At 31.9% G+C, this 10,518-nt stretch overlaps 1 long non-coding RNA gene across 1 annotated transcript; it reads left to right on the top strand.

Annotated features, from left to right (window-relative positions):
* Nucleotides 1-1,021: 1,021 nt before the first annotated feature.
* LOC107032239 lies at nucleotides 1,022-3,374 on the top strand. Its single transcript, XR_001458336.2, has 2 exons — nucleotides 1,022-1,488; nucleotides 2,984-3,374. It is a non-coding gene; the product is annotated as an uncharacterized LOC107032239 (long non-coding RNA).
* Nucleotides 3,375-10,518: the final 7,144 nt, after the last annotated feature.

Below are 10,518 nucleotides of genomic sequence, written 5' to 3'. Positions count from 1 at the left end.
GCTAAAATTTCAATCAATTAGGCAAAATCCTCAATTCAAAACTAACCATTCTATCTCCTTGAACCCACTTGGTTAATAAGATTGGGCCCTTATTTTTCAATTTTTCAGTAGTCATTTGATGCTTTTCAAGTCCAACAACACAACTTTCACGTGCAGCCCACCAGTCTAATCCATAATCCATTACCACAAGCCTAATAAAATCAAGGGAAAATTGTATATAATAGCAAACTAATAACCTAAAATAAATGGAGTAGCTAGGGTTTGATTTAATTGTGCTCCATAGCAAACGTTAGCTAAAGTTTGCCAGGCGTCTCTCTCCCAAAAATATCGCTCGCCACTCTCCATTCTTGCTCGCATCTCTCGCTTTATACACAGAAGTGTATAAATTTTGTTTTTGTTTTGTATAAAGCGAGAGAAAATTGTATATACACATGCAAAAATATATATCTTCGTGTTATACACTTAATTATACAATTTACAAACATTTTACTTCAAATATTGCAGAGAAAAAGGCCAACGAATTATACAATTGCAGTGAAATACAATTTTTCTCTAACTTTATACAACAGAAGTGTATACATTGTATTTCTGTTTTTGTATAAAGCGAGAGAAAAACATATATTTTCTTGCTATACACTTATAATTATGCAATATACATACATTTTAATTCGATTCAACTGTATGCAAAGCAAATTTCATAAAAATATTGCAGCGAAATAGGCAGCGAATTATACAATTGTGCATTATACAATCGCAGTGAAATAGGATAGCGAATTATACAATTGCAGCGAAATAGGCCAGTGAATTATACAATTTAGGCCAGCGAATTATACAATTATATATGTATAGCAAATTATACAGTTTTATATTTGTATGGAGCGCAATTATGCAAACTTTGCTATAATATACAAATATGAATTTTGTGTTTGCTATATGTGAAAGTTACCCTAAAATCAACCCATCAGCATCAATCCAACATACATAAAACAACCATATACATATATGCACATACCGACCCGACCCCATACCCGTACCCACACCCTTGTACGCGTCTTCTTCTTCTTCTTCTAGCTGAAAACCCAGAAATCCACCAAAAATACCACACTACCTTGCAGAACCCATACCTAGTAGCCTCAACGTCAAATCCTCAAGTCTCCTTTTGCCCCTTTTTAGGGATTTCCAGATCTCTTCACTGTTGCCTTTAAAAAAGAGCAAAGAAATTCAAATTTCAACTTCTATTTCCCCCTCTTTCAACCCCAATCTCAGCCTATAAATATCTATTTCTTTCAATGTTTAGGAAAGATAAAGTTTTAGAAAGGATTGGAGAAAAGAAGCACAACAATTGCTTACTAAATATTTATGAATGGATTTCTGTTTTCTCTCTGGTTTGCCCCCTAACTGAAATTCTCTGGAGCTCATCGGAGCTCACATGTGGTGGTGTATAGCTTCACGGTCAATCTCGGAGTCTCACCACGCTGCCCGAAAAAGGTAACCTTGCCTCCTCTTGTATTATTTTTCAATGTAGCATGTTGTGTGAGTTCAACACTTGATACAAGGTCTGTTAGCCATGGTATTTGGATATTTTGTTTAACTCTTGCTTTAATCTTGTTTTCCTGTGAGTTTTGGACAGTAAGCGTGAGTCCAGCATTCAAGCATTTGTGAATGTTTATATTAATATTATATATTGGTCGTTATATTTGTTAGCTCAGTTTTGTATCACCATTGTCAGTTGAACTGCTGCTTCGTCTCACTCAAAATGACATGATGGTTATCTAGCTTCAACTTAGAATTTGCTTACTGTATGGTTATGTTTCTTCATGGTTTGCTCGCGCCATTGGCTGTGTCATCTATCGTTTTGAATTTTCATATATGTTAGCCTAATCTCGTAGGATATATCTCTTTCATGTTGGTCGTTTTTCTCTTGTATCTCGGCTATTGATGTCGTGTTTGTCCTCACTGTAATCTCACTTCAACTTGTCTCACTGTAATGTCATGTTGAACTGCTTTAGCGTCAAAAATGTGAATATGAACCTGATCATCTTCTTTCATTTCCTAAGTTTAGCTGGATGAGTTATAGTGTTACTCATTATGCACAAAGCTTTCATTCAATATTGGGGTTGTTCCTCATTTATGTCAATATTGTCCCTCACTTATGTGGCTATTTTTCATGTTAAGCGTGTTTATTTTTGTCTTTGGTTCTGTTATAATAAGATCTTATGTGTAATTTCCTTTCATCTCAAGTTAACGATGTATTCTTAGTATATCTTTTCTCGTATCTTGTAAGTTAGTCGTTATATATTTCCATTCTTTGTTCTTGGACACTAGCTAGTGCTTTGAGAGCATGCTTGTTACTTTCTTTAACTTTCCTGTTCATCCCCTTCAGTAGTCGATTTAAGGTGTTAAACTATGCTTTTATCATAATAGAAGGGTCATCGTGATTAGTTTAAATATAGTTCCCCTACTCATGCATTTATTAATGTCTAAATATGACCATTTGTTGTACGCTTGTATCCTCTGTTAAGTTGAGGTCACTAGTCTTTTTTTTTTGCTTTACTTTGTGGATTATAAATGAAGAAGTGATCCATCAAATTTTGCTCATTAGAAAAATTATTGTGGTAACATTTGTTTATTAACATAAAGTTTGAGTTTTGTTATAGTAATTATATTGGTCTAGTTTCAATTTGTCCTATGGGTTTGAATACTTTATTTTGATGCTCTTATAAATAGGTAAGTTATGTATTAATTGTGTTTGTGCTAAAGTTAATGTTACCAACGGTTTAGCTTAATCATCATATGTAGCATGTTGTTAACTTTTCATTGAGGATGTCTTTTATTTTTTTTGTCCTTTGTAGATCACTTCCTTTTGGGTTATTGTTTCAGACATATCATGTTGCTTTATTTTCTATTATGAACTACTTTGAGCATTACTTATGTTTTTTCACATTTTTATATGCATGTGAAAATCCGACCCGAGTCCTCACAGACTCTATCTGCTCGCCTTGCCATTCAATGATTGGGACATGGAGGCCTAATTTACTTTTATCGAGTCAGCCAGCCTTGAGGAATCGAAGAACAAGTCTTTTAAGTTGAAGAAAAGGTCTCGGAAAGTAGAAAAATGAGTTGTATACATCCGATATACTTTGATATATATCATATGTATACAAAAAGGGGAATTGGGTCAAAACCCAAAAATTCCAGCAAATTGGCCCAAAAAGGGGGCCCAAATTCAATCTCTCCATTTCTCTTAACCCATTTAATTGTGTGGTTATTTATTACTTTGTTGTGTACTAACTCTAACTTTAGAACGATAAATTTCCAAAAGATGAACGAGATTCTTTATGTTGGTTTATTTAAATATAATTCACTTTTATCAACTCTTACATTTTTGTTCAATATATTTAACCAAAACATTTTATTTATTTGTCAATTAATTTAAAATGATTTTCATGCTCAAATCAACCAATTAAGTTTAAATTATTGTTTTACAAATGAATCAAGTAAATTCTAAGTAAATTTTAGTTTTATTAAAATTCTAGTCACTTGCATTTCAATTCAAATGTTTTAACTAAGTACTAGTTTTTTAAAAATTAAAAAATTGTTCTTTTAAATATTTTCTCAACTGAATCAAATATTTTAAATTAATATTATTATGTTTATATCAAATTATTTTCCTAAAAAAATAACTAAAAACATTTAGCCTAGGTCGTAGGATAACCGCAGGTAAGCGGACGCTCCAAATGCCTTAAAAACCTTCTTGAAGTGTAAATAAGAACCTCTTACCCATTTTCTCTAAATTTATAAAGATTTAATCTGTTAAAATCTTTTTAAATTAAGTTTTCTTAATTTCTTCAAAAACATTAAGTGACAACTCTTTTCTAAGTATTTTTCAAATTGTTTTATACTTAGAAACATTTCAAATGTGATTTTTCTAAAGATGGTTAAATCATGGCGTAAAAACTACGATCAAGAACCTAGTAAGTAGGTGGACTGAGATGGTGGTTGGTGGTACGGGTGCTAGTGTAATTTTGAGGTATTTGAGAGAGGTTAAAAGTGGAGAAGCGAGTGGTCTTAGTGCATGTTCATCCTATGATGTCTATCAGCACGTGTGGTTATGTAATGATACCAATATTGCCATGCCTTTTGTGGCATAGATTGGATGCAGAGTTAGTGATGTTGCATTAGGTGCAGACGAAGAAATTCTCCAACAAACTAATATTTTTCCTTTCGCATGGTGGGAGCCGTGTCTTTTCTTTTTTATGCCCTATCTATACTCTTAGTAGCTCTTGTACCTATTTACACTAGCTTTCTGGGGTGTAAATTGCTTTACAAGTCTTAACTTGGAGTCGTTTAAATACTCTTGTTTTATAAAGTTATTATATGATTTTCTTTTATTTGTTCGCTTTCTTAATTCTCCGCATGTTTTGACTATTGGGATACGAGGTTTCTCCTATCTAGGTGTTAGTATGTAGGTGCCCCTACGGTCCAGTGGGTTGGGCCGTGACACCCATTGAGTACCTTGATGGTTGTGAGATCTTTTGATACAAATAAAGATTCATTCCAACCTCAAGAAAAGGATGAAGAATTTTCGGATGATGCAACTCTATATATCAACGTTATTGGAACACTAATGTACCTTACCAATAATATCCGACTAAATATTTGTTTCGTAGTAAGTTTATTAAAGAGATTCAACTCATTTCCAATGAGAAGTCATTGGATATGTGTTACACATATATTCAGATATCTTCAAGGAACAATTGATATGAGATCGTTGTGTTCTAGTGCATCCAAGTCAGAATTGATTGGTTATGCATATGTAGGATATTGGACTGACCCGCAAAAAGTTCGATCTCACACATGTTATTTATTCACATATAGAGGTACGATTATATCATGGTGTCCGATGAAGAAAATAATATTTTCTCTTTCTTCAAATAATGTAGAGATAATAGCCACTCAAGAATTCAGCCGAGAGTGTGTATGATTGAGATTAATGAATCAACACTCTTCGCAATCATCCAGTCTTGTGCAAACAAAGTTTCCAACAATATTATATAAATATAATTCTTCTTGAATAACTCAATTAAAGGGTGGATATATCAAAGGAGGCTGAACAAAACATATTTCATCTAAGTTCTTTTTCAAATCATCTTCTACAAAATGGTGAGATAAATGTTCAATAGATTCGTTTGAGTGATAATCTTGCTGATTTATTCACTATGGCATCGCCAACGTCAATATCTGAGAAGCTACGATATACAATTAGAATGCGATGTCTCAAAAATAATAAATAAAATTTAAACGTGAGAGTAAAAACACGTTGTACTATTTTTCTATTATCCAGTGTTTTGTCCCATTGAGTTTTGTTGGTAAATTTTTTAATGAGGCAATACTCAAAGTGTATTACAAAATATGTGTAATATTTAGGCTTTTTCCCACTCAATTTTCTAGTATGGTTCAATGAGGCACATTATATATAAACATCCAACGGGGAGTATTACAAATCAATTCAATTATGGATGTTTCTTTTCATCAAGTACCGAACAAAATGTATTAATTTAATGTAAGCCTTAAAGATGTACTAACATATCTTGATTTAAGGTTGTAAACAGATAATTCTTTTTCCTATAAAAGGGTATTCTTCACCCTTAAGAAACATACACTTGAAGAGAGTAAAAAAAACTCTATACTCTACACTTTCCCTTACTATTTGTCTTCCTTTCTTGTTTGAGCATTCTTGTAATTCCCTCTTGTTTTACAATAGCTTGAACTTGTTTTTTTTTGTTAAATTACTTTGTTCTTATTTATCAAGATTTTAATAAGTATATAACAATAAGAATTTCATACTTGTTGGTCGAATCTTAACTTTGATTTTATTTATGATTTTTAGACCTTATAATGTTGAGTTTTACATGAATGACCATGATCAATGCTTTGATGGTAATAGCGACAAAAAAATATAAGAATATATTTTAATTTATTAAAAATGAATTAAAATCAATTGAACTACTAATAATAAGGAATTATATGCCGCTTCAATAATTAAAATTATATAAGAATAAAACTTATTTCAATTTGAATTGAAAATATATTTAAATTTGTAATAAAATAAATTACTCAAAGAATGTTAGAGTTTGTTATTTCTTTTTCTATTTTATTTTAAAAAGTATATGTGATTTGAAATTTTACGAATGGCTATGCGGGCGGTGAAGTGTTTCCTAGACCATGGATCCCTTAACGGTTCGTGAAGCTTTTTTTTTTGTAAGTCACCCCATCAATTTTTAAGTTGGGGTCATTTTGGTCTTTCCCCTATGTCGTTTTAGCTTCTATTCTAAGACTAAACCACAATGTTTTCACCTAGTTAAGGGCTTATAAAATATTAATAAATTCTTTTACGTTCACTAACATTTCAACTCAATAAAGCAAGGTTCCAAGAGGAGAAAAACTAGGGTTTCGAGCGTTCTTGGAGCTTCATCCATTTCACTAAAAAAATTTGTTCTCCTAGGTATGTAAGGATATTATAGTGTTGTACATGTTCGTCCTCACACCCTATATCTTTTTTCAAATCAGTAAAAGAGTAATCTAGGGTTCTGATGAGCGGTAGATCTGCACTAATTTTAGGTCCATTTAGCTCAATATTTTGTGGCTTCATTTCCTAATATTTTCATTTTCTAATAGAATAATGATGATTTGCAGTTATGAAGGCAAGGACTAATGTTTGAAAGAAGAGACAAAAATACAAAAATAAGTGCAAAGTGAACATTGTTGATTGTCTGGCATAAAGGGTGAATCGCCTAATGATCATGACCTCGCCCAATCAGACAGTGCAAGGCACTTGTTGCTACTAATGAAGGTTGACAAACTCTAATGTAAAAGGCAGTGCACCTAGTGAGAATGACTAATGTCACTGAATCAGTCATTAGTTTCATATTTGGGTAAAATTTTGAAAAATTATAAATAGCCCAAAGAGTAGTGTTCATGGGAGAGCTTGAAAACAATATTTAGAGATAGATAGTCTTATTAGAGAGAGCATTTTACCTTTGAAGAACATTTTTTCTCTAGCTTTTAAGGTTTTACAACTTTGTAGTTAAATTTGACAATTGAAGTTGAATCCAAAGTGGATTTCCTCTTTCTTGCTTGATTTCATGTTACCCATGAGTGATTGGATGAAGTATAATTTATTTACCTTTGGTGATGATTGGATGATGAATTGAGTATTCTTGAGATAAGTAGTATAGTTGAGTTCTGATTATTGAGTATTGGTATAATGTTTTAGATATCCTTGTTTTGAGTTGTTCATATCTATATTTCATAATGAACCACTTTGACTTGTAAATTTTAAGAATATTTTAAAGCCAACCATTTATCTTAAACTGAGTTTTTGAAAAAGTAAAGAAGAGTTTGACTAGAGTTTTAGCCAAGATTTGAGCAAGACTATAAGGGAACTAAGTATCTCCTAAATGTTTTATTTTTACATAAAGAAAGAGAGTATTATTTTGAGAAAAATAAAAGAGTTTTTAGAAAGATTGTGTACAGAGTAGTTACCTCTTAAAGAGGCATCTTTGAGCAATTATCTCAAATAGAGAGAGAGTATGTTTTCTATATTTGAGCATGAATATATATATTATTGAGAGTATTATTTAGCACTGATATGGGGATGAGTTCAGACAACTCAAAATCCTCATAAACTATGTCTTACTAACATGGATCTATGATCATAATTTTTAGATCAATTCTTATTTCTTAATGGATTAACATAGTTGAGTGGGTCTATACCCCGACACGGTACGAGATAGTTCTGGTAGTGTGGGCGAGATGTTGTATCATCACGTATTTCATAGTGATTATTTTTGGCTAGAGAATATCCTGATAGAGTTAAAGTGTATTTTAATATATCACTTATTATATTTAGTTCAGATATGAGTAAGTACTTTGTAAAGCTTTTAATTATTGAATCCCTTAATTTACTGTAGTCATTTCATTAGTTATTTCACCTTGGGTATATTACATATTCGTACATTCAAGTATAGTGATGCCATTTAACCTTCGTTTGTATAATGCAGATACAAGTGTTTAGGATAATCAATAGGCACCTTATTGAGATCACCAGATAGTTCTAGTGAGCCTCCTTGAATTTCATTAGACTTCACATTTACTTTTAGTTTAGTTGTTTTGAGGTGTCGATGATCTTGTCCCGACATCCATCTTAAACAATAGAGGCTTCATAGATAGAAAGAGTTGAGGAGTCTTTCAGTACTTTCTTTCCTTTAATGTTGTTTGGCAAACTATTATAATTGTTGTAATGAGTACTTTCAGACATTAGTGAGTTTTATTTTGAGATCAAATTTTGTTTTAAGCCTATTATTGCTTGAGTGAGTCTCCCTCTAGTTATTCAGCCAGACAAAGGGTTCCTTGGGAATCAAAAATGGTTCTTGAGTGTCAGCCACATTCGAGGTGTAGGCTCGGAGCATGGCAAATTTGATATCATAGCACAAAGTTAAAGTGTCATATCGTGTCTATGAAGTCGTGTTAAAAGGACCTTATTTATGGTTGTAAGGGTCTATATCTATAAATGAGGGACTAAAGATATTTAAGAAAAAAAATTCCTTCTTTCATACTCTAAATTATGCAATAAAAAGTGTCATAAGGATATTATTCAAATTTATGCTTTTTGCAAATCCATTCGACTACACCTCATACTTAAGGCAGTTGAAAAGAAATGGGTTGATCCTTATCGATGAGCTACTCTAAGAAAAAGTCTTCAGAAAGTCATGAGACCACATCTTGAGAGAAGCCCCTGAGTGAGTTTAAATATTCAGATTTGAAATAATGCACTCCTATTCATTTGGATCGTGTGTTTAAGCTAAAAGCGAAATGTACTTCCAGACTCTCCCTCTTTAAACCTTGATTGAGGTGACAAACTTTAAGAGAGGAGTGTGTATTAGAAAGCTTGGGTAGTCTTTCCATTCGAAAGTGTGTGATTTGAATATTATGAGCCAGTAGAAGTGACCAAATTCAGAAGAATGCATACAGAGGTATAGTAATCTAAGAAAGGGAGATAATGATGAGGTAAATATGTTGTTGAACACATGCATACAATAAGTTATTAATGAGGGATTTTTTAAAAAAACATCCAGCCGTTCTCTATATTAAACAATAAATATTTAGAAATTACAATTTCAAAGCAAATTTGCTCCAAAAAAGAATTACTCCAACTAATCTTCTAATCCAGATCTCCATTTTAAGCCATCAACAATTCTGAACTTTCTTTTAGCCCCAAATTCTTATATGGGTAGACTAAAAAGTGATGAGTTTGTGTAGATTTCATGATGGAATGTAGAGTAATAGTTGATAGTCAAGATGAGTTAGAATATACTTTAACCAGAGAGAGTTTATGATAAAGTGTCAATACATTAGTATAAACCAAGTGTTGAATAGAAGAGTCAAGTATTCGTGGTGCAATACATTTTAGCTAGGTCTATGATTTTGAAAAAGAGAGCCTCATGATATTTAGAGGGTTATAGAAATGATTATTCAATGATGTATAGTGAATAGGTAAATAGTACTTAAGTTGTGAAATGGAATGTGATGGTAAATTATAACTATGTAGATTGAGAGATATAGATTGATTACTTGTCATGAAGTCTTACTGGGCGAATGTTTCTTAATTTTATCTAGTAGTTGTAAGTTAGTATAGTAATAAATTAATTGTGTTAATTTACATGTTTAGTAATAGACACTGAGCTTGAATTTCAGATAGTGTTGTGATCAAAAGGATGACAACATGAGGGTGATGATGTTAGTTCGAGATCTGATCTACTAGATTTGACATAAATTAGGTAATAAATTAAGGTGTTACTTTTTGATAAGTGTGAGTGCTACAAGTGTGGTCATTAGATTAGCAAGAGCATTGAGAGGGTACCTTACATAGTATTTAGTCATATGAGGTTAAACTAAATTAATGTTGTTTCATGTGTGCCTAGATAGTATATTTGAGTTGTCAATATGGAATAGATTGATGTAAGCATTATTTCCCCCCTTCAGAGTTAGATGAATCAACCTTATAAGCTAATGAGGAGGGTTTAAGACGAGTATCTTAGAAGGAACCATAGTACCTGCACACAAAGAGTTCAGTAGCCATGAGATAAGACTTTCCCAAGTATTAGATTTAACAAAATACATACTAATTAGAGATGATGGAATAGATTCATAACTTTAAAGTTTTAACTTCACACCTAACGGGAGATGATAAGATGTGAAACCAAGTCAAGTGTGGAGAATCAAATAGCGTTGTGTATAGAAAGATCTTTAGGGATATATCAATCCATTCATAATATTATGTATTCTTCACAGTTCAATCATTCCAATATTTTATTGATGTTTCTAATATCAAAATTGTTTCCATAATTGTTCTCATACACTTCATAGAGATTCACATATATACTCTATTTTGAGAATGGGTGGTAAAAACTTTAACACATTGATCTCTATCTAATTCCATAAAATTTTGGATATTAT

Source organism: Solanum pennellii, chromosome 10 (assembly GCF_001406875.1).
Source record: "Solanum pennellii chromosome 10, SPENNV200".
NCBI classification, from domain to species: Eukaryota; Viridiplantae; Streptophyta; class Magnoliopsida; order Solanales; family Solanaceae; genus Solanum; species Solanum pennellii.
The sequence above is the reverse complement of the archived record's forward strand: the minus strand, read 5'-3'. Positions and strand labels throughout refer to the sequence as shown.